The sequence below is a fragment of the Ictidomys tridecemlineatus genome, chromosome 1 (assembly GCF_052094955.1).
Source record: "Ictidomys tridecemlineatus isolate mIctTri1 chromosome 1, mIctTri1.hap1, whole genome shotgun sequence".
NCBI classification, from domain to species: domain Eukaryota; kingdom Metazoa; phylum Chordata; class Mammalia; order Rodentia; family Sciuridae; genus Ictidomys; species Ictidomys tridecemlineatus.
In genome coordinates this window covers 6,033,026-6,056,472 of record NC_135477.1, presented here as the reverse complement: position 1 = coordinate 6,056,472, position 23,447 = coordinate 6,033,026, and the positions used below count along the sequence as shown (strand labels likewise).

Genomic DNA, 23,447 nt, shown 5'->3' with positions numbered 1-23,447 from the left:
CTAATAGTTTACACATTTAATTAATTGCTACATTGTTGGGCACACTTTTATGACCATCATTTCTCCTTTGTGAGTTTTGCCTGTATCATTATACAAGGCACTGATCATTCTATTTAGCGTTTTGAACCCAGAGGTCTATTTCATGATATTAATATTGTCATGCCAACTGGTTTTGGTGTGCTTTGTCTGCTAGCTCTTTGATTATGAGCATATCCAATTTTTCGACTAAACTTTGCTCCAGTGCATTTCTTGTAAACACAGAGAGCGCTGGGTTTTGATCTTGAACCTGATCGGATTCTCCGTCTCTTACTAGGATCACTTGACATTCTTGTTGTAATAACCGATATCCTTGGTTCTTCAGGCCCATTTTTCGTTTTTGATTCCTCTTTTTCTTGTTTCTTTTTTTTTTTTTTTTTTTGGTCAGATTCCTATTTGGTTTCATTTTCTTCTGGTTAATGTGGAGCTTCAACCAAACATTTTTATTCAATTAATGGCCACAGGCTTTCCCCCAGAACTCTTAATCAGAACCAGATTTCTAAATGATTATTTGAAATCGAGATACTAAGGCAATTCCCCTCCTAAGAATGAACTAGTTCTTCTTCTACTCCCTTCTAGTAAGATGAGACCACTTTCAAGATGTTCTTAATTATTTTTGAGATTTTATTCCCATAAAATTTAGAGTTGATTTGTTAAGCAAAAATAAACAAACAACTCAAAACTCAGGAGAAAATTGCGATCGCGGTGGGAATCGCCGTGAGTAGAACTTGAGGAGTGGTGGCACCTTCCAACATTGTCCTTTCTGATCCGAAAACATCCATTGGTGAGCCTGTGTTTTCATTCTTTTTGTTGTTTTGTTTTTAATTTTTATTTTTCTGTGGTACTGAGGATCAAACCCAGTGCCCCATGCATGTGAGGCAAGTGTTCTACCTCTGAGCCACAACCCTAGCCCAGATTTTACAGCCACTGAATTTTGCATAATCATCATTTTGGTATGTGTAGCTGTAGGTGGTGGGGGTGGCTGGAGGAAGTAGGCCACTGGGGGTGTGGTGTTGGGGACCATACCTGTCCCTGGACCCTGCCCTCCATGGGCTGAGCGGCTTTCCTCCACCACACCGTCCCCCCATGGTGTCTCTGCTTTAGAGGTGGAAAACCATGGACTGAATCCTCTGACACTGTGAGCCAAAATAAATCTTTCCTCCTCTAAGTTGTTTTTGTCAGGGTTCTTGGTCACAGTGGCGAAAAGCTGACTCACCAAGGATAGTGTAACTGTTCAGAAAACAGCCAGCATCAGGACAGAATGAGTCATCATAATTCTCCCATGGATCCTCTTGAACTTTCTAGAGAGACAATCATATGATCTGGTATTCATGATGATCTTCCACATTGATATCTTTTCTATTTTTCTTGTTCCTTTGCTCTGGCTAGACCTAAAGCACAGTGAGGAATAAGGATGTCTTATTCCTGACCTCATCTTTAGTGCAATCCTAGCAAATAGTAATTTGTTGTGTTCTAATATATGTTCTATAACACATCAACAAAGCTTGATTTCACAGCTATTTTCTAAGAGTTGTTTCTTTTTTTAAAAAAAAATTCAAAATAAATCTGAATTTTCAAGGATATCTTGTCTCTTGAGACGATCACATGAGATTTTCTTTCTTAATCTCAATGTAATAATTTGAATTTGCAGAGTTTCTAAAAGTTGATGATCTTCACATTTTTAGCCTGTTTTATATCCTATTGATTGATTTGCAAATATTTTGTTTTGGATTTTGCATTTTGGTTCATAAGTGAGAATGACCTCTAGTTTTCCTATCCTGAACTGCATTTGTCTGATTTTGATATAAGGGTTATATTAGTCATCTGAGATGTCTGAAAGGCATTTTGTGATCTAAAAAAAAAAGGAATACATCTTAATTGTATTGAGATGCGTGAGGCAGGCCAATAAATTCTCCTTGAAAGGAAGGGATTCTATGGTCCAACAATTCTGAAAATGTGTCTCTCTGTTAGAGGTTATACCATGGACACAAACTCTAAAAGTTCCTGCAGGGAAGAAGCCTATTTCATCAACTCAACTTTGGTTAATTCAGCCTTTTCCAAACTAATTCAAGCACAGGGTACTTGTAAGGGGAGAGGTGAAGATTACCTATTAAATCATCCTGACGGCTTTTTCTTTTCTCCCTCCCTCCCTCCCTCCGTCCCTTCCTTCCTTCCTTCCTCCCTTTCTTTTTGGTACAGGGAATGGAACTCAGGGGGCTCATTATTACAGAGTGTCTTGCTAAGTTGTTGAATCTGGCCTCCAACTGGCAATTTTCCTGCCTCAGTCTCCTGAATTTCTGGGATTACAGGTGTACACCACCGCCCCCAACTTCTATAGACTATCTTTTTAAAAAGCAGTTTCAGAAATGCTGCTTTAAGCACAAAGATGCTTTTTGCAAATTATTTATAATAGCAAAGATTAGGGAACAATAGGGGAATGTTTCGGTAAATTACAATAGAACGGAACATGACATGATCATAAGCTGATTGTACAAAGATATTATCAAAAGTGTGTAAATGCATTCATTTTAATATTAAGTGGAAAACCAAGACAAAAATTCTATGTGATCACACCTATATTCAAACCAAATAAACAATAAAACAGAAAGAAAAAAACTAGGATTGAATTCACAAAGATATCAAATAGCTGTCTTGGATGTTTTTTTAAAATTGTTTTCCTTCTTTTTACGTTTTGATAAGTACGTATTGCTTTCATATTTTGGAAGAGATGACAATGTCAAAATAATAAAACCTTCCTTATCCACCCAAAGGGAGTATGAAAGAAATAGTTAGTTGACAGAGGGAAGAATGTCAGGAGAGGGCGGGGGTATCCGTGCCTGGAACATTCTTTTTTCTACTGCTGCCAGTGCCCCTGCTGTGCCCTTGAGTGACGGCTGATCCTGCTGCAGACCGGCCTCAGTTCCACCTTAGCTGCCGCAGCACCTAATACACCCCCCTCCCTCTTCCCTTCCCATCCTGGACTATTTGACTGTAGGCTTCTCCAAGGATAGGGACCTGGCCCCCTCTGGCAATGACCACAGGGCTTTACGCAGGACTCGGGTCAACAGATGTCTGTTCACATTCTAAACATCAGGTGCTGTTGTAAGTGTACCCTGCTCAGCACAGAACACAGAAAGGAAGCAGCAGGGTCAAACAGCTCTGGGGGAAAATGGAAGATTTGGAAGGGACAACAGGTGCTGTGAGTTACTGTGGTACTTCAGGATCTCACCCTCCAAATCCAGTTTGTCCCTCTGGAACCTCGGTCCGCCTTACTTTCAAAGTAAGAATTTTCGTCTATTGAAGGGCACCTAGGTTGGCTCCATAGCTTGGCTATTGTGAATTGAGCCGCTATAAACATCGATGTGGCTGCATCATTGTAGTACGGTGTTTTTTTCAGTCCTTTGTGTATAAACCGGGGAGTGGGGTAACTGGGTGAAATGGTGGTTCCATTTCTAGTTTTTTGAGGAATCTCCACACTCCTTTCCAGAGTGGTTGCACGAATTTGCAGTCCCACCAACAATGAGTGAATGTGCCCTTTGTATTCTTGATAATTGCCGTTCTGAATGAAGTGAGACGAAACCTCAGTGTAGTTTTGATTTGTATTTCGCTAATTGCTGGAGATGCAGGACATTTTCTCATATATTCGTTGACCATTGTATTTCTTCTTTTGAGAAGTATCTGTCTAGTTCTTTCCCCCATTTATCGATTGGGTTATTTGATTTGTTTAGTGTTAACTTTTTTGAGCCCTCTGCATCATCTGGATATTCATGCCCTGAGGAGGGGTGGCAAAAATCTTCTCCAGTTCTGTCGGCTCTCTCTTCATATTCTTAGTTGTTTCCTTTGCTGTGCAGAAGCTTTTAAATTTGATGCCATCCTATTTACTGTTTTTTAAAATATACTGGGGAGTGAATCCAGGGCACTTAATCACTGAGCCACATCTTAAGCCCTTTTTCGTATTTTATTTAGAGACAAGGCCTCACTGAGTTACTTAGGGCCTTGCTAAGTTGCTGAATCTAGCTTTGAACTTGAGATCCTCCTGCTTAGCCTCCCAAGCTGCTGGGATTACAGGCATGTACCACCATGCCCAGCTCCACTTACTGATAATTTCATTTCTTTAGGAGTCTTGTTGAGGAAGTTGGTTCAAGGGGCAAAAGGCTGAATGGAAAAACAAAATGTAGTATGTATACACGATGGAATATTATTCAGCCATAAAGAAGAATGACATTATGGCATTTTCCAGCAAGTGGATGGAACTGGAAACTATCATGATATGTGAAATAAGCCAATCCCCCGAAGTCAAAGGTCCAATGTTTTCTCTGATAGACGGAAGCTAATCCAAAATAGGAAAGTTGTGGGCAAGGTATGATAAAACAAGAGACAGAAAGAGAGAGAAATGGGAGAGGGAATTTCATCAAAATAAAGGAAACATTAGTAGAGTAGGTGACAGGGAATGAGGAGGAGGGAGAGGGGACTGGAAAGGAGAAGAGAGTGGGAAGGAATCTGAAGGACTTTCCTCTGCACATGCAAGGACGTGGCCAGTGGGTCCTGGCCTCGGCGTGTCCACAGGACACTAATTTTTTTAAAAAAAGTAAACCGTAAATTGGTTGAAGAGGGGTTGTGGAGTGAAGGGAGGGGAGTGGGGGGACGTGCTGGGAACTGAACTGGAGCAAGCTTTTGTGGGTATCAGGGTGTGTCCTGGTGTTCTACATGATTGAGATAATAAATAAATAACTTGAAAAGTAGGATCTTTTACTTGCATAATGGAAGTTTATTTGACTACATGCGACTATTACCCAGTGTCAGAGTAACAGTGAAATGCTGTCATCAGTGAGGGACAGCTGTTTTTCAGTCATGGAGAATTGGTTTATGGGGTGGCAGCTCCAACCCTTGGCATATGTATTAATGGTCTGCTGATTCTAATCGATTATACAAAGGTTGGCAAATCCTTTACCTCTTCTAATACGGGGAGCTCTTGTTCTCCAGTGTCTGAAGGCCAGCAGGACCAAAGGACCTGGAAGGGTTAAACCCACAGCACAGAAGTTCAGGGAGGAATCCCTGTCCACCTTCAGAACTCACGTGTGCAGTCCAGAATCCATCTGGCCACTCTATCCCTCTCCAATACTTTTATCTTCTCTGTCAAATAACACAAAGTCTGGTTTCCTAAGTTCTTAGCCCAGACAATCAACAGCTTCACACCAAGAACAGCATCATCATGCGAGTTCCCATGGGCTGAGTTCTTGCTGTGTGCCAGGCCCTGGCCCCAGGCTACGTGCATCACAGACCCCAGGTGGTGAGTCATGCTGTTAGAGATGAGCCGGCCAGGGCACAGGGAGGTTAAGTCACTACACAGGATAACACAGCTAGGAAGTCTGTGGCAAATCAGGCATTGGATACTTGATAACTTTGGATTCTTGATAACATTGGATTCTTGATAACTTTCTGCAAAGCGGGACCATTTGTTAATAACTGCTGCATGGGAAAAAGTGCAATTAGCATGTAGATGCCTGTCATCGGAATGGCGATGGTAGAAGGAAACCCCAGGTGGCTAGCACCCTGGCACTGAACACCAGCCAGGCATGTTCGAAGTTCTCATCCGCTAGGAGCCACGATTGACTCTACGCGGTAGGAACTATTATTTCCAGCTTACAGGTGAAGCTACCGAGGGCTGTGAGGCTTGACAACTGGCCCAAGGCCAGGTCCCTGTCTGCAGCAGGGCAGGGTCTGGAAGCCAAGGAGTCCAGCTGCACCTCTGGGGGAGAAGGTGCTCTACCTCTCACGGGAACAGCAGGACCTTGGGGCTTTCTTACAGCTGTTGGTTGTCCCCATTAGTCAGCGATCTCCCTGCCACCCTCAGCATGGAGGGTTTTGGGATGATCCTTGGAAACCAGTGCATGTGTCAGTCAGGCAAGCTACTGAGGCTCCGCTCAGTAGAACGCATCTTCAAGCACCTTTGGGGGAAAAGGGAGTGGAGAAAATCTGGCTATTAAGACAGCGTTGTTTAAATCTGCATGTCATTTGGGCTTCACAGGGACCTTTTGTTTGGCTCCAACATCTCTATTCTGGTGGGCTGTGTCCAGATCTTCCTGAATCCAGCAGATAATCAGACGGCAGAAGGAAGCAAGTGATGTATTTTTCATCTTCACATTTTGGGCCATCAGCTGCCCCAGAGCCACATTACTGACCCTATGAAGTACTGTTTTTTCCCTAAGAGATTTTTGTCGTGAGAAAGAAGCCTCACATTCGCATTTTCCAAGAGCTTCTATTCCCTTCACATTTATTATTTGGCTTCAAATTACCTCAGTCAATAAAATTACCATTGTTGGTTCGCACCTTTCAGAAAATTTGTGTGCATTAAGCACTTTGGCAATATTTATTTATTCTGCCATCTGTCTCAGCATCTACACATTCTCAACAGTCTGGCCTAGAAAGAGCCCAAAATCACCTGAGCATCGTAAAATTAGTCCATGGCTGTCAGAGTATCGCATGGAGAACACAGCTGCTGTCCTGCTGCCTGACTTAATGAGGTTCAGAAAGTATGTGGACAGGAGGCTTTCCCTTGGTCGCCATGGAAACAGAGGTGCTCCGAGCCAGTGCCAGCAGCATGGAAATCAGGATGAATCAGCTGATGGTTTGTCATCTGAGGAGGAGCTGGCCACACCCTGGTGGCCCCAGGGCTGGAGTCTCTGTTCCTCAAGAACAGAAATCCAACTCTTTCCTGACTTCGTTCTGAACATATTGTGTTGCCGTATAAACTTTATCAGCCTAGAAGGACTTACTCTTGGAGGGTTTCAAAATTAGAAATTTGGAGTGCTTCTGCTCTTTCAGATCCTAATTAATTGGTGATCTGTTGTTTTATTTAAAAAGACAGAAACAATACAAGATGGACCCCAGCCCCAACCTCCTCCAATCTGGGTGTATTTCATTTTATTCAAAATCAACTTGCTTCAGGAACAAATTTTTTGTTTTAATGATCAGGTTAGGATAACCAGGGCTCTGGCTGCACTCACTACGGGCAGGGTCAAAGCTTTTTGCACAAAGCTGGTTTTCCTCCTGAATTCTGCTATCCAAGGTAGCAGCATAATTGATAAACTTCAGTGTGAGCTCTATGAACGACTTCTCAGACTCCACACCACTTGTAAAGAACAGAAAATTCGCTTTGGTTCACTATACTATGTGCACATACTGCTTTCAGGTGAGAAGACTGGAGTGGAGATTGGGTAACTCAAAAGCTCCTGCAGAACCAAGGAAAGACAGGAAAGTTCCAGTTTGGCACCAGACCCTTAAATCAGAATGACCCCTGGTAAACACAGATCTCTACAACCTTTGCAAAGGGAAGGGAACTTTAACCCTCTAGCTTTATCTTCTTAAGATTTGTCTCCATCTTTGCACGGGATCAAATACAATGGCATTAGCCAATTAGCTCAGAAAAAAAAAATAAAGCAGTGTCTATGCTATTTCATGTAGAAAAAAAGAGCAAAGTGTTCAGTTTTTCTGCTTTTTTGGCTGAACTGACAGATATTCTTTGTTCTTTAGGAATGTGATGATTTAGGCCAAAATTCCGCTTCCCGAATAATTCAGATAATTGCCTCAACGCCACACTTCACTCGAGTGTAAGTGATTTGACTTCAAAAGGCAGGTGGTCAAATTAAAATGTTTTGATGGACTTTAAGTTCTTTTTAAAAGAAAAAGATATTTACTGCTTAATTAAACATCTTGATGTATTTTGAAAACATAAATGAACCACACAAATGCTGCACAGGATGAGTGGAACTCTGAGTGGTGAGCTGTGGAAAGCTCTTGCGGATCGAGTGGAGACCGTGTCTGGAACACCAGGCTTTGTTCCCCAGGAATCATCCAATCAGGCGCCCTTGTCAAGCACATGTTAGTTCTGATGTTTGAGGAGAGGAAGCTTTCATCCTGGCCCTCGGGAGCTGTGTGCACAAAGAGATGCTTGTTACGCGGCTCTGTAGCTGTCAGTCTGTGTCATGTCACTCAGGGCCATTGTCTGTCCTGTGCTGTAAACAGAAGAGGTTGCAGGCTGGAGTGACATGAGGTATTTCTTGGGGCAGTGTTGACCTAGGAGCATATAACATGCACACATAGAATAAAAGTTACCCCATAAAAAGAAATTCAATAAAAAGATTTAAAGAAGCTGTTATGTCGTGAGACTGTAACAGAACCCGCGTTTCATTTTGTTGTCCCTGTGTGGTTGTTTTTTCCCTTTGTGGACATTTTCCCAGCCTTTGGGCGATGCTCCTAACTTAAAATAGCTTTCTATACCAACATAGTTTAAGCACCCGAGTTGTCCGGCTGGCAGAGTCCATAATCTAACAGGAGCCATCTGCATGGTGTCCTGAGGGACCCAAGGGCCAGGTTTGCTGCCAGAGTAGACACGTGCACCACTAGCCAGAGCAGAAAAGAATCAGAGGGAGCTCTGTGGCCCTCGCAGGTGACACTGGGTCAGAGTGCAGCTCAGAGGGCTCTTGCCACAGTCCAGGAAGGAGGTGATGGGGCCTGAAGAGACCTGTCAAGTAACAGAGTCAACAGTTGGTGGGTAACTGGGTGTGGGGTGAGGTAGAGGAGTCCTCCCACACCCACACACGCCCACATGCATCTCTAAGGCATCTGGCTGGAGGCTCTAGAAATACACAGACTTTCTTCCTGGAGGGGACCCCAGACACAGCTGGCCCCCAGACCTTGGTTCATGTGATGATCACACAGGAATCACGGCTATAAACAGATCAAAAGTGGAGCCTCCTGTGGTGGGCTACTCAAATACTGCTGCAAGCCTCCTCCTCTCCTGCACTGGGGACTCCCGAGTGTGCCCAGCAGGGCCCCAGCTGCAGGCAGACAACATACAAGAGCCAGGCGGAGCGCAGCCCCTCTGGACGCTCAGAGACTCTGCTCTTTCTGCAGGACCTTGGGCAAGTGGCTCAAGCTCTGCAGGCTCCTCAGCCTCATCTGTAGATAGGCGATAAAGATGGTCCCGCCTGCTCGGTGCTGGTGAACTTGACAGACAGGCCATAGAGCCCACTGTGTGTGCATGGTCTGCACAGCTTACACACTGCTGTGGTCCACTCTGCCCAGAGCACCTGCCTGGGGCTGGGGGTGGCCCGTGGCTCTGATGGAGTGGGATAGTGGCCCTGTGCTGGCCTGTGCTAGCTTGGCGGGGCGGGGGGGGGGGCACTCATCTGCCAGAGGCATTTCAGTGGTGTGTATTTCCGCCCTGGGGGCCCTGTGGTCTGTACCCCAACAGCTCACCCCACCGTGTGGGGAGGGAGCAGCCACCCACAGAATGTAAATGGCAGGCCTGGCTGTGTTCCAGTAACACTTTATAAACCAGGGCAGGCCGTGGCTCTCCACTGTCACGGTTACAGGGCATCTTTGGTCACGGAATTCTGGGACGCCTGACTGCCCACGGCTGGGGGTAATTCAGCCAGCGCTCAGCCTGGCTTGGTCACCATGACCACCTCCTGCCGGGGTGAGGGGTTTGAGCAACCTCTTCCTTGATGCCCCCTCTGCCTGAGCAGGTCGGACCCCTCCTGGTGCACACTGCCCCTCAGGCCCAGAGGACCCGGCCAGTCCTCAGGGGAGCCTGCTAGGCCTCTCTGGGTGGTGTTGTCTGAGGTTTCTACTCTCTCGACCCCAGTGCTGCCTCCTCGTTTGGGTCCCCCTGGAGCAGAGCATGGGTCAGGGCCTGGGTGCGGTGGTCCATAGGAGAGCGTCCCAGGAAGCACCAGGAGGAGAGTGAAGGCGTGAAGGACAGGCCATGCAAAACAGACCAACCTGGCACCGCAGGCGGAGCCAGTGAAGGCCGTGCTCTGGGAAGGCCACGGGGCCTGCTTTCCTACAGCAGCGGCCAGGCAGACCTTCTGGGAGGGCTGTCCTCCACGTTCCAAGGCTGGAAAAGAACCTTGGTCACCAGAGGCCGGTAATCAGGGCTGCAGTGACCTGGGTGGACAGACCCGTGGAGTCATCCTTATCTTCCACTGGCTTCTGTCCCTGCTCCCATATCTCTTAGTGACCGCCCTGGAATTTAACCCTGGACCCATCCTTTCTTCTCAGACTTGCTGGTTTTTGTCTAGAAAGTAAAGGGCACCATGCTTTGGTCATTTCTTTGTCTTCACTCTCCCAGGAAGACCTCCACGTACACGTAACAGTAATAAACTGTGCTTTTTCTTATTAATCAGCTCTAGTATTAACGGGATGCCCAGATCCAGCCACAGAGCCCACATGGGAACTAAGGGAGGGAGGAGGACGCTCTTTCTGCTGCAAGAGGAAAAGTGCAAGGAAAGGGAGAAGCCAGCAAAGGGTGCATCCGCAGAGACTTGAAGGAACTGTGTGGAACCTTCCAGAACTGGCCCACTAGGAAACAGAGGGGGGTTGTTTAGCCAGCCCTTCCTTCCCTCCTGACCTTGTGCTGTGTCCCTGGTACTTCTGAGCAGCCCTGCTGGTGCAGGCTGCTGGACGGGCTGCAGAGAGCAGAGCCTGCCTGGGGAGAGAATTGGAGAGACAGGACCCTCGAGGCTCGGAAAGTCCTTGTGCCAGAACCTGACCCCAGCTGCTGTCAGCGACGAGGAGCTGTGGGTGGCCTGGACAGCCTGCACCTCACCTCTCCCCGCCCTTCCTCGATGTCACACTACCTGGCTGCTGCCTCCACCCTGAGGCAGCCATGGGCTCAGTGACTCCCAAGTCCCCAAGGTGGCTGTCCTGTCTCCTCGTGGACCCCTGAGTGCCACATACCTTGCCCCTCCACACACACACACCTGTCAGCTCCCCCGCCAGCAACCTCCTGCTCCGACACTGCTAAATGCACTCCCTTCCCACTTGCCGGCCAGATGCCCCGCCCGACCGCTGCCCTTCCTCCTGACTCACTGGCTCACACTCCACTCACTCCATGCCGCGTGCCTCAGCGGGTGTTTGCCAAGCACTCTACCAAAGGCTGTGACTCAGGGTGAGCAGGGACCAGACCAGACACAGCCCCGTTCCCAAGGGCCGCCACTCCACACTGCCCTCCCCGTGCATGTCCCTCACTCTCTGTGGGTCTTGAAGCCCTGCAGCTTCTCCCCAGCCTTCAGCTTCCTGCCCACCGGCACTGCTCTCCCTGGACGGCAGAGACCTCCGGATTCAGCTTCTGCTACACTTTCGCCACCACCATGCATCCAGGGACCCACAGGCAATAGCCCCACTGACTCTGAGCAGCCCCCGCCTGGCCCCAGGCAGCTGCCTGATGATGCTGCACACCCAGGATTGCAGCCTGTGCCTGGGCAGCCACGGCCACCCCCGCAGCTCCTCCCAACACTCACTGAGGTGACACTGAGTGTGGGCTCCTCCAATGTCTGCCCCCTCACCCTCAGCCACCCCTCACAGCAGGAGACCCTGCCCCTAGTCACAGAGAAAGCAGAGCCTAGGTGGGAGCCTGACTGACCCTACACGCCACCCGGGAGTCCCCATCCTGTCCTCATGTCCCCTGATCTAATCACGGGGCCACAACAGGGAGCTCATCCAGCCCCTTCCATGATGCAATCTGCACGTATCACCTGTCTTCATCCTCATAACAGCTGGGGAGGGCAGCCCTAGGAGGCTCCCCATCTCACAGATGAAGAAACTGGGGGACAGGAGGGCCATGGTCCTCTTCCAGGGCCACACATGCCGGGTGTGGCAGGGCCAGGATGTGACCCACTGTGCTAAGATGCATATCAGCCCTTTGCCTTGGACCAGGCTCTGGAGCCTGCCCCACCCTAGCTTCTGGGGACTCCTGCGAGGCTCTTGTTCTTCCCATCAACCACCAAATACATGCAAGTCCCACACCCCACCACCCATCTTCAGAAGGTGCTGGAGCCCCCTCCTGTCCTGGCTCCCTCTGCTCCCTCTTGCTCCTCCCCCCTCCACAGAGCTGCTGCGTGCTGACGTCACTGGCCACCTGGGCCCCATTCCCTCCCCTCCTGCCCACTCCTCAGACCTCAGGGTCCTGGGTGGGTCCCCTGCTCACCCCACGGCGCTCTCTGGGGGATGCTGGGCTGGGGTCTCCTGGAGGAGACTCTCGGGCACAGAGGAGTTGCGGGACCACAAGTGCCGACTCGGTGATCATCCTCCAGGGATGGGGTTGGAGACCCTGCTTTGAGAACACCCCCGGGTACAAAGGAAGGCCAGCGCCACCCTGATGGTGGCTTGCTCCTGATGGTGCTGGGGCCTCATCCGTGCTGGCCTGGGGACTGACGCTCTCCCCTGCACCAAGGCTGTCGTCCAAGGTCACAACAGAACTCCAGCAGGCGCCATCGAGGCCGCAGACGAGGCTCTGATGGGCTTCTGCTGACAACCTGGAAACCCACGAGCTGTTCTCTCTGCTCACACTTTTGGGAACAAGAGGATTTTATTTAGCAAGAGAATCGTGGATGAGAGAGCTCTTCCCCTTCTGTGAAGTGCTCTGCCTTTCCCGTTCCCTGTAATCAACGACTCCGGGACTTCCTGTCACTTGCTGGTTTGCCACTCACACCGCGCCACCTGTGCCCCAGGATGGGGTGGGCGGGGCCGTCTACGCGTCACTCTTCTGTCACACCCAGTGGGTGCCATGGGAACAGAAGAGCGTCTGAAGAGGGTGCTCCTGGGCTGCTGGAGGAGATGAGCCACAGACACAGCAACAAGCACCACGTGAGACGAGGGGCGAATTCCTGGAAGTGGAGAAACAAGACCATCTTTGTAACTTTGTTGCCAAGCCCAGTGGCCGGCGGGAGTCAGTGGTCCCTGAATGTGGTTAGATGAATGAAATCCTCAGGTGCATGGGAAATTGGGAGTTGGGTGGGATGGGGTCAGGGCTCACTGAAGGTGGGCCTGTTTGGACCTGCAGATCTCTAGAACCTGAAGGATGTCTCACCATCTCTTTGCTCAAGCCTTGACAGAGCGCTCAGGTTTCTCTCAGAGTGTGGACCTAGATATATTTCAGCCTCAAGAGGCAGAAGGCTTTCTCTGGTATTGTCTCACTTTGCTATCAATTTCAAAGGGTTTTCTCCTCGGTTTGTTTGCTTTTACTTTATTCTGTGCTGCAGTTAGGATGTTGAATGTCCCTCAAAAGCTCTTCTGTTAAAGTCGTAGTCCCCAGGGTGACACTGTTGGGAGATGGTGGGACCTTCAGAAGTGGGGCCTACCAAGAGGTCCTTAGGTTGTTGGGGTGGTGGTCTCACAGGGGATTAGGGGACCCTGGCCTATCCTCATTGTTACTACTGTTTCCTGATTAAAGAGCTTGAGCCGTCGGCTCTGCCACACACTCCTACCACATCTGTGGCCTTGTTAGAGACCAATGTGATGAGGAAACCCAATCGTGGACTAAAACCATGAGCCAAAATAAATCTTTTCCCTTCATAAGCAAATTGCTTCAGGTATTTTGTTATAGTGACAGCAAGTGACAGCAAGTCTGAAGTGGAGTCCCACATGGCCAGAGCCCAGGAGGGTCACTAAAAGTGAGCTAACATATTTTGATTAAAACAAACTAATGCAGTTTCATTATAAATTTTGAAAGTAGAAAATATTTTGAGAATTAGGGGAACAATCACCCATAACCCCATTACCTAGATCTGAGCAAGATTGATATTTTTGGCATATTTCCTTATAGTGTTCTTATATCTATGTGTTTTGAATGTTGATAAACATATATTAAACACACAATTTAGAGTCCTTTCCCTCTGTCATTAAAAACTTAATGTGAAAGAGGGCTGGGGGTTTATCTTAGTGGAGAGCGCTTGCCTAGCATTTGCATGGTCCTGGGTTTGATCCCCAATGTTGCAAAAGACAAAGCCAACCTCAACTAAAATACTCTCAAAAACTTGTAGAGACACCACAGAATCTGACATTGCTGATGCCATAACTTAAATTTCCATCACCTTGGTGTATGCACTGCTCTGATTTTACGTTAACACGAAGGACACTGAAGTGACGTCTCTGGAAAGTGCAGTTCACACTCTGGGTCACTTGTAGCATGAGTACCTCAAGAGGCCATGTGGGATCACAGAGGTGGCATTCGGGGTCTTAGAGAATATTGCCCCACTGCTTTCTAGGCTGCCCCCTACCAGCTTGGAGGGGAACTGCAATGCTCAGCCCCGGGTCCTCCTGCACACCACTGCAAGACCAAGTGCCCCCCCCCCCATTGAGGGGACTTAAAGTGACAGTCCTCTATTATCTCTCACAATTCTGAGGGTCAGGAATCCAGACAGGCTCAGCAGGTTCTGCCCAATAGGCATGGACTGAAGTTTTCCGGTGGAGTCTAACCAGCAGCTGGTCAGAGGGTCCAAAGTGGTGGCCCACATGGCCAGAGCCCAGGAGGGTTGCTGGACAGAGGCTCAGTGAGCTCCCTTCTCCTTCCACATGCTCTCAGGGCCTCTTCCTCGGTCCTCGGCCACAAGACTCAGGACCCCATGAGTGAGTCAGGGGTCCCAGAGGCCAGAGGTGGAAGCTGCCACTCTCTTCAGGCAGGGTGTCACTTCCACCATACCCTGTTGCTCAAAGCAGTGACAGAACGACCTAGGTTCAAGGGCAGAGAATAAGACTATTTCTCAATGGAGGAAGTGTCAAAAAGTGAGCGCCCACCTCCTATTTACTATGTTGCTATTGAATATATCACATGAAATATTTATTTGTTGCTGATTTGAAACATGAGACACAATAAACCAGCGTAGCTTTCATCTGAATTCGCTCATTCCAATCTTCAGCTTTTCATACGTGCATCAGCCATGTGAACGATCCCCCCTGTGCACTGCTCGGCCCTGCCCTTCGGGTCTCCAGCTCTGCCACTTACCAACATGAGATGTGGGACAGGCTAGTTGGGCTCTGAGGCTCCTCTGGGGCTGTAGATGAGGGTTCTATTATTACCCGTCTGCAAACCCGAGAGGCCTACCACGAAGTCCAAGCGAGAGAAAGAGTCTGCGTGCTTATTTAACACCACACGGGCCACGAGAAACCCTTGCCAACCTGCTGCTAATCATGCCATTTGTCCAGAGCCTGTGGCAGTGCTCAGGTGCCATGTATGTGGAAAAGGCAGGCCCCGGGTGGCTGGAGGACCTGGCGGCTCCAGAGGAAGGAAAGCCAAGCATCCTCCGCGTTCCACCCTGAGCCAGTTTAAGGCCACGATTCCTGGCACTTCCACTCAAGGGCAGGAGCTGCCTGCTTTTGAGCGGGCACCATGCCATCCTGCGAGATGGGAATGAGAACAGGCAGCCAGGGGATCATGTGTGTCCTGCTGCGTTTGTTAAACAAACCGTTCCCAGCCGGGGAGCCCTGAACCAGCTGTCAATCCTGGTCTTACAAGCCCGCGGTAGGGAGACGTGCAGGCACGAATCCATCTCTGCGAAGAATCACCTTTCCAACTTTGTTTTTTTTTTTTTTTAAGAAACAATACAGCACTCCCCCAAGATACAGAGCAAAAGGGGGCTTGGCATTGATGTATACCTCCACCAAAATCAATGCTGTGCCAAAGAAACAAGACCAACACAAACAAGGCAATCCATCCCTCCAGGGCCTGAAGGTAGTAAACGCACCTGCAGCCCCGACAGAGGAGGACTCACCTTGGTCACTCCCTCCTCTTGTTTGAAGGTGACACTCTGCACCTGCCACCAGCAGCCCAAGCGCTTCTAGTGATTCTTCCTCCCCACGGTGACAGTGGGCTGTGTCTGTTCTGCCACATGCTCCCTTCTTGATTGGAGCCTCTCAAAGCTGACCCCAGCTGGTAGCCTTTTGGGTGACATCCTGGACCACAACCAGCCACAGCCTTGTGGACCCTCAGGAGGCAGGCCAAGATCTTCCAGGTGAGTGAAGGGCCTGGGTGGATGACAGGCAGGTGACAAATGTGACAGAGAGGGAGAGGCAGGCATCGAGGACTCAGAGGGCAAAGGCACCTGTCACCAACACCTGCTGACTCGGGCTCCCTGAGCCTCAGTCTCTACACCTGCAAAGTGGAGATGCCTGTGCTGTCCTGCCTGCTTCCCAGGGCACAAAAGCACACAAATCGGGGTCCCTGTCACTACACGTGGTGCCGCCCGAATGGAGATAAGCATCACATGCTCTTTCTCTGTGGTCCTCTGAAAAGGGCTTTTGCATCTGGCGTGCTATGGTATCGGGTCTGGAAGGCTGAGAAGCATTATTTTTCATTTGATAGAGTGGACAGCTGAGGTGTCTTTACAACCCAGGACTCGTCAAGGCTGTAGAGTGGAGCCAGGTCTCTGATTTTCCAGCTGCCCTACCCTGGACCTCTCTGTCTCCAGGGGGGAGGAGGAGGCAGGGCTGGGAGAGCACCCTGGTGTCACCCTCCAGGGGTCAGTTCCGGCTGGGCCTACTGAGCCACACTCAGGTCCTGCAACTCAAGGTTTGTCACTGGAAGCTCCTGGAGGTCCTCCTTCCTCCCTGTCAGCCCTCAGAACCTGACCAGGCCTGGGCTTGCTGGGAGGGACTCGGGCTGCAGTGTGGCAGTAAGTCTTGAAAGGCAAGTGCTCTCCTGGAAAAGCCAAGCTCATCGGTCAGCAAGGTTGGCTTCACTCTTCATCTACTGGCTGGGTGAGTCACGCAACCTCTCAGAGTCACGGGGCTGACCAGCTGGGGGACTAGATGATGCTCAGCGTGGGGAATATCAGACCTGGTGCCTGGGGCAGGGCAGCGGGACTGTGTGTCCCTCCCTCCCTCCCTCCCTCCCACCCTCCCTTCCTCCCTCCCTTCACACTGTCTCTTTCTTTTCTTTCTGCCTTTCAGTTTCAGCTCTTTCCCTAGGGATCTTGGAAGGTCTCTCACATGAACCAGAATGACTTGGATTTGAGGATTCACTGAACAGACATACCTAAGTTCATGTTCTTCCAATTTGCTCAGACAATCCAGCGCTCCAGCAGATGCACGGTGAGCTCTCTGGGTTCCACTGGGCTTCAAAAGGACCAAGCGACAAAGCGGGAGGAGGCGTCTGCACCTCACACAACTCCCTTCTCTGAGTGCTCGTCCGCTGGCCGTGGCTCCTCTCATGCTGGGCAGTAATGGTCTCAGAGTCCTCAGAGCTGTTCATCCTTTTCCAAGTCAACCGAGTGTAACCTGAGCAAGTCCTCGGCCCCATGTGGCCAGTGTCAGCGCCGTGTCATGTTAGAAACTGCTGAGCAAGAACAAATGAGTGAAAATACTTTGAACCTCCTTTATAAGATTACCAGTGGAAATCCAAATCACACTATTCAGAGACACGTTCTCAGCCTCTCCAGGTCCCACGCCATCCACACAGGGGCTCGGAACACTTCCCTCTCAAAATATGGCCTCAGGTGTCCCAGGAACCACAGCCCAGGGCCCTTCCAGTCTACTCCTGTGCTTCCTCTTCCTCTCACCTCTGCAGCCCTGTCCTGCTCCACTCCATCTTCTGGCTTTGTAACTCAGAAGTCTGGGGCTGAATTCTCCTTAGAAGGCAGGGAGCAAGGGGCAGAGGAGCCGAGCACACCTGGTTGTCTTTTTCAGTCCATGTCTGGGGCCAATGAAACTCCAGCATGTGCTGCTTGGGAAGGCCAAGATGATGGAGCAGAGATGGGACATGGTGCTCCCCCTGCCCACTGGTATCCCTGCAGGTGGGAATGGCATGCCAGGGACCTGTGTGTAGGGATGCCCAGCTCTATGCAGACAGACCAGGACTCTTAAGGTCTCTTCCTTTTGCATAGAAGTACTGTGCAATTTTAAAAATCACCTGAGTAATCAGGAATAAATTTTGTAGATCTCCCTAACATAGCTCCTGGGTTTCTGTACAAACAAAGACATTTTTTTTTTTCATCTTCCTGCATGGAATGCAGTTCAGGCAAGGCTTATCATCTTCCAGGATCTATAGCAAGGCCTTTCTTCCCCTGGATGGCTCATAATTCCACCTGACTCTGCCAAGTGCTTAGTAACATCACTGCCTTTCCAAACTGTTGTCCTTAGCAGGGTGTACCATCCGCAACTGCTCCACTTCATGTCGCTGAGCTTTGCTACAAGAACACTGGCTTATAAGGTCCCTGCCTTTTCATTTAACATGGTGGTTGATGACAGAGTCCTGCTGAAAGGCAGCAATACAGAAGTGCCACACCTCTTGTATTTACCCAGCTGTCGCATTCTACGTGACAAAAACACTCAGGTTCATTCCAGGGGAACTGGGCTGCACGGAATATCCACACAAGAGACACAAATACCTTTTTCTTTGGGGGTCCTGTGATGGCTCCTCTGACCTTAAGGGTCTGCAGAAAGAGAGAGAGCCAGCACCTGCTGACCCTTTTATTGAGGAGAAGTCATTCAAATGAGTCAAGGGTCAGGTTTCAGGAGGTTTAGTCTAGCTTCCTAATATCTGCTGTCAGCAGGTTGACTGACATCTTGGAAGGCCACACAGAAAGGAAGAGCAAGAGAAGGGGACACACAAAGGGCGTTTCCATGGAACATTCTATCCCAAACAGGGCAAAGGAGTAAAATCACAAAGGAACAGGTGAGCAAAGCTCGATCCCTGGGGCTGCAGGAAGGCACGCCTACACATGAAGACACAGTCCGTTACTTCGAGGATCGGGGTAGCGTCTAGGACCACTATGAAAGTGACCAGATCACTTAGAAAGTGACTGACAGAGCCTCTACCAATTATGGGAAGAAAAATGCTAGTTATTCAGTGCAACGGCCTCCCACACCTGACCTCGTAATCCTGCAGACATTCCGCTCCCTCTGAACAGCACCCTGTCCCCACACCTTCTTCATCCAGCCACTGAGGCTCAGTTCAGACCCAGGCAGCCCTTCCTGGTACCCCTCATCCTTCATTCAACAATACGTACAGGAGACTGGGCAGAGCCTGCCTCCAGAGCTTTCTGCATCAGGCTGTTGCTGGGTCGTCTCTGCACCCTGCTGTGTGAACTCCTGGGTGGGGTCTTGGCCGCCTGCACACCCTCCAGCTTTGCCATCCCAGGTGCTCACTGAGTGCACAAGGACCAAGTGAGCCCAGGATCCCCACCAGAAAGTCCCCCCCAGGTTTGCCCTGCACTGTACGATCCTAGTTGCCACCATTAGAGGACTGTCCCATCAGGAGGTTGCCAACAGCCCGTCGTGCCTGGTGTCAAGTGGAGAAATCCTCTGGATCTCCCTGGGCAAACACTCCAGAGGCACTCCCTTCCGGGGAGACCCCTGTGAAACACCTGCTTCTTGCCACTTTGTGCCTTTCCTGCCAACTTGAGCCAGGTTGGGTTCCTTCAAGACAAGCAGCCAGCTCCACAAAGGGATGATGAAAGGCGCGCTCCTGGGGACACAGGTGGTAGCAAGGTCAGGGAAAGGGAAGCGGGAAGGGGAGAGGCCGAGACAGAGCAATTCCTGGGAAAACCCCAGCCTCAGCCTGGTCCCCTGGGGAGTCCCTAGCTGGACTGACACCTCAGCTTTGAACTCGCAGTGGGCTTCGTCGCCCTGAGCCCTGGCATAGGCTGGGAGCTTCAGGGGAACACAGTCCCTCAGGTCCTTTGGGCTCCGGGACCTGTGGCCCTCAGACAGCCCTGTGAAGGAGCAGAAAGGGCCAGGTGCAGAAGTGGCCAGGAGAGACAAAGCCTGCAAGGTGGGGGCCTGGGAGGGGAAGGAAGGTGTCCTCTACGGCCTGTGGGGACAAGGAGGCCGAAGAGTCCTAGGGGTGGGGCTCTTGTTTCTCTGCCTACTTCGGGGTCTGTGCCTAACTCACAACCAATGCCAAATGCCATGCTAGGCAGGGACCCGGCTCCCTCTGCTTGCACACGGCAGGTTCGTGCCATGCGCACAGCCTAACCCACCGTGGGCTCCTGGTCTGGTTCCACAGGAGCCTCTACTCCTCCTCCCAGCCCTTGGCCAAGATGAACTGCATCATACAGTGCTGGGCAGGAGTGGCCTGGTCACCCTGTGCCTCACCAGGAGGACAGAGAAACATCTTCCCAGGGAACAGGGTGCCGACTGCGTGAGAAGGAACCGGGGAAGCCGCCTCCGCTGTCCCTTCTCTGGGGCGAATTTGTTTCCAGAAAAGATTACTTTTTAGAAAATCATTAAGAGTTATATTCACGGACACCATGGGCAAGCACAGTAGGACGTATTGCCACTGTTTTAGTCCCTATTGTCCCCAATTCGTGGGAATGAAAGTGTTTTTCTCCAGGAAGATGAAAACCAACGTTAGAACTAACCACTTGGGGAATAAAACCACTTAACTAATTTCTTAAGTGTTTACAGCAAACAGAGCCTCGGTAGAAATTTGGGGAGGCAAGAGAGAGCCCTTCAAAGCCTTTGCATGAGGTAGCAGCACCCCTCTGACACCAGGAACAAGGCGGGCACACATAAAAGCGTGTCTTCAAACTCCAAAGGAAGAGAGGATAGCGGCCAGGGGAGGGAGGCCACGCACACATAAAAAGATATTATTCCCACCAGCGCTGATGGCGGAGCCCACGCCAATCCTCCCACGCCGGAAAGAACAAAGTGCTCATTTTTAGCAACTCAAGAACAGAAGAAGGGGATATTGGCGGAACCTCTTCATATTAAGGAGCAATTAAGTTATTAGGAGCTTTCAGAGAAGTCCCGGCAGCTCAAAGCCCCTTCCACATCAGCATGCACGGAGCCGTAGGAAATCTCCAAGCCCAAGGCTGCCACGCTGCTCGGTGGCTCACTGACTGTTAGATTCACTCGTTCATTCAACAGATATTTATAAGGTGACCTACATGTGTGGGTCATAGAAAATCATCTTACGGACACAACAAAATCCTGTAAAAAAAGAAGAATCTAAGAGCTGGAGTTGGGGACCCTAGGTCAGAGAGACTGCTTTGACAAGCAGTGATTTTAACTGAAATGCCAATTCCTGGTCTTGGTTTTCTCATCTGTAAAATGGCACCGCAATACTGTCTTGCCGAGTACACGCAGTGACACTGCAAACGTTAAAGTCCTTTGAAAGACAAGTTGTCATTATTTTTGTCAAATGCCCTGGCAGCGAGGAAAGACTGCTCACCCTGGTTTGCCCAAGACATTCCCAGATGCACCTCCTTTCCCAGCCCCTTGCCATTCCCACAGGAGTGCCAACATAGCAGACAATTACACAGGCCCACCCACGGGGCCGTCTGTGTAAGAGGAAAGTGAGAGGGTGACCAGAGTCCTACTGCTGGGTTGCAGTCAATTCCCATTCCTTTCTAACGGTGGAAATTTCTCTCTGCCCAACAATATCAGAGCTCTTTGAAGTTACAAGCAACTCAGATGTGAAAATTAAGTGTGTGCAGAAGTGAGTATTCCATGGAGAGTTAAGTGCACAGAGGTTTTTTTTTTTTAAAAAAAAAAAAAAAAAGGAAAGAAAGGAGCAATTTGTGAAGCACTCATCACAAATGCAGAACCTGGATGCAAGGAAGTGTTCTGCAGAAGGGACCCTTTCAACAGAAACGGAAACATGTTTGAAGGCAACAGCACTGCCCGCCGCTATGGCAGACACAGCACTGCCCCAGTGGTAAACGTGGGTGATTTGGGTCTTACAAAGTGGAACTGGGCTGTGGAGTCGCAGCCAGGTATGGACACGGGCCGAGGGGAAGATCTTGCACTGGACTCTGGCTCTGCTGCCTTGAGCGGGGTCTCACGGCCTCGCCCAGTTTCTGCCTCCCGACCGGGGGAGCGGCTCGTGTCTGCCTCTCCTCGTGTTGCTTTGAGGGTTGGGAGGGCCTCCAGCACCTGATCTTGCAGACTGTCCGTAAGTCACGGCAAGGCAGTGTTCTCAGTTCGGTCCCTCCTGATAGAACTTTCTGTCAAGGCAACAAGTAGGTGGCAGAGCTAAGGGGCCTCCCCTACTTACGCCTCTCCCCTTTGACCTCGTTTCCAAGGAGTTTGAAATGGACCCTTGAGTTTGGATCCTATCTATGTCTGTATCAGTCAATCATCCCTGAGATTATCCCATAAACTAGCACCCCAGACCTGGTGGCTTATGACAGAATGATGTGCTCCTCATCGGTGTGGGTCAGCTGGCATTGCCTGACCTGGACTGAGCTCTACTCCAAACTGCTGTGGCTGGAGAAGGAGGGAGGAGCTCTGTGTGGACACATCCTCATCCTTCTGCCACCAAGGTCCTATGCAGGGGATGTACTTGTGATGACCACAGCAGGAGCCCTGGAGGACCAGTGGAAACCTCCAGGGCTCTTAGGTCAGAGCTTAAAACCAGTCACTGTCCCTTCTGCCTGCGTATCATTGGCCGGATCAAGTCACATGGCCTTGCCCAAAGCCAAAGAACAGGAAGATGTCCCCAAAAAGGCATGGCAAGGATGTGCAGGGTAGAGAGGAGAAGAAGTGGGTCAATAACCCACCAACCCAATCTATCTCATCTTCCACTGAAAAAGGGTGCACAAACAAATGTGGAGCACCCACGGGTGCCAGGGCTCCTCTGGGCCTCAAGAAACCCTATGAGGGAACGTACCACTCACATACACCAGAAAAATAAAAATGTGTCTCTCATCTCCTATGGGTCTGCCCTGGGTTCATTTGTATGGGGGTGACCTGGTTCCAAGGGCAGCAAGAGAGCTGGCCTCAATGTGCAAGCACTTTTGAAGCCCTTGCTGTCTTGTTTGCTAATGTCCCAGTGTCCAAAGCAAGACCTAAGGCCAGCACAGAGTGTGGGAGGGGACTATAGCGGGGGTTGATAGAGGAAGTCAAATAAATCATGGCTATTTTTGAATCTGCCACAAGCACCTTGCTCGAGGCACACAGTAAATGCATGTCAGACCTTCTTTTGTCCTTGGGGCTGACAGGCATGTGGCAAGCACAGCCTTACATGTCCCTAATGTGTTCCAGACCCACATATCACTTCCCACATGGCTGTGTAAACTGCCTGGTCCTCCTCAGACCTTTTGGTCTACTGATCCCAAGAGCCTCATGTCTCAGGAGTTAAATAGAAATGAATGAATAAAAGCATTTGCACAACCTTTGGAAAAACTCTGTTAATGTCTTCAAAGTAACATTTACTTTCAGAAAAAGAAAACTTGCCTATGTGATTTGAGACTGAATCCCTGAAAGCATTTTTATACAGTGAAGTAGGGGTGGTCCGCAGATCCCTGCCCGCAGGCCCACAGCGATGCTTCGGCTTCTCGATTAAGGCTAGGCCTGGTTTCTCAAGAAGCACCAAGGAGTCCCCAAGGCCTCAGTAAGTGAGCTTCTACGATGTAGGTGTGTTTGGATCAACCCACACATTTTGCATCATGTATCTGGAAAAGGGCAAAATCATTTTCCAAATTGGAGAGAACAGAGAATGGGAGAAACATGTTCAGAGTTATTGCAATTCGTCACACTTTGGAATATCCTGGAGGAAATCTACCCTCGAGTTATTACTGACCCAGTGAAATGGAAGTGGCTAAAAAGACCGCGGGCCCCGTTAATTAACCTCCCCGTTATTTTTATTTCTCTGTGCGTTGTTTCTGATGGCCAGAAGATCATGGGGT

At 49.8% G+C, this 23,447-nt stretch overlaps 1 long non-coding RNA gene across 2 annotated transcripts; it reads left to right on the top strand.

Moving 5' to 3' along the window:
• Window positions 1–15,229: 15,229 nt before the first annotated feature.
• On the top strand, window positions 15,230–22,472 carry LOC144367572 (uncharacterized). 2 transcript variants are annotated; one of them, XR_013427096.1, is made up of 3 exons: window positions 15,230–15,830; window positions 16,181–16,575; window positions 16,768–22,472. It is a non-coding gene; the product is annotated as an uncharacterized LOC144367572 (long non-coding RNA). The 2 variants fall into 2 exon arrangements; XR_013427095.1 differs by having other exon boundaries at window positions 15,230–16,575.
• The last annotated feature ends 975 nt before the right edge of the window (window positions 22,473–23,447 follow it).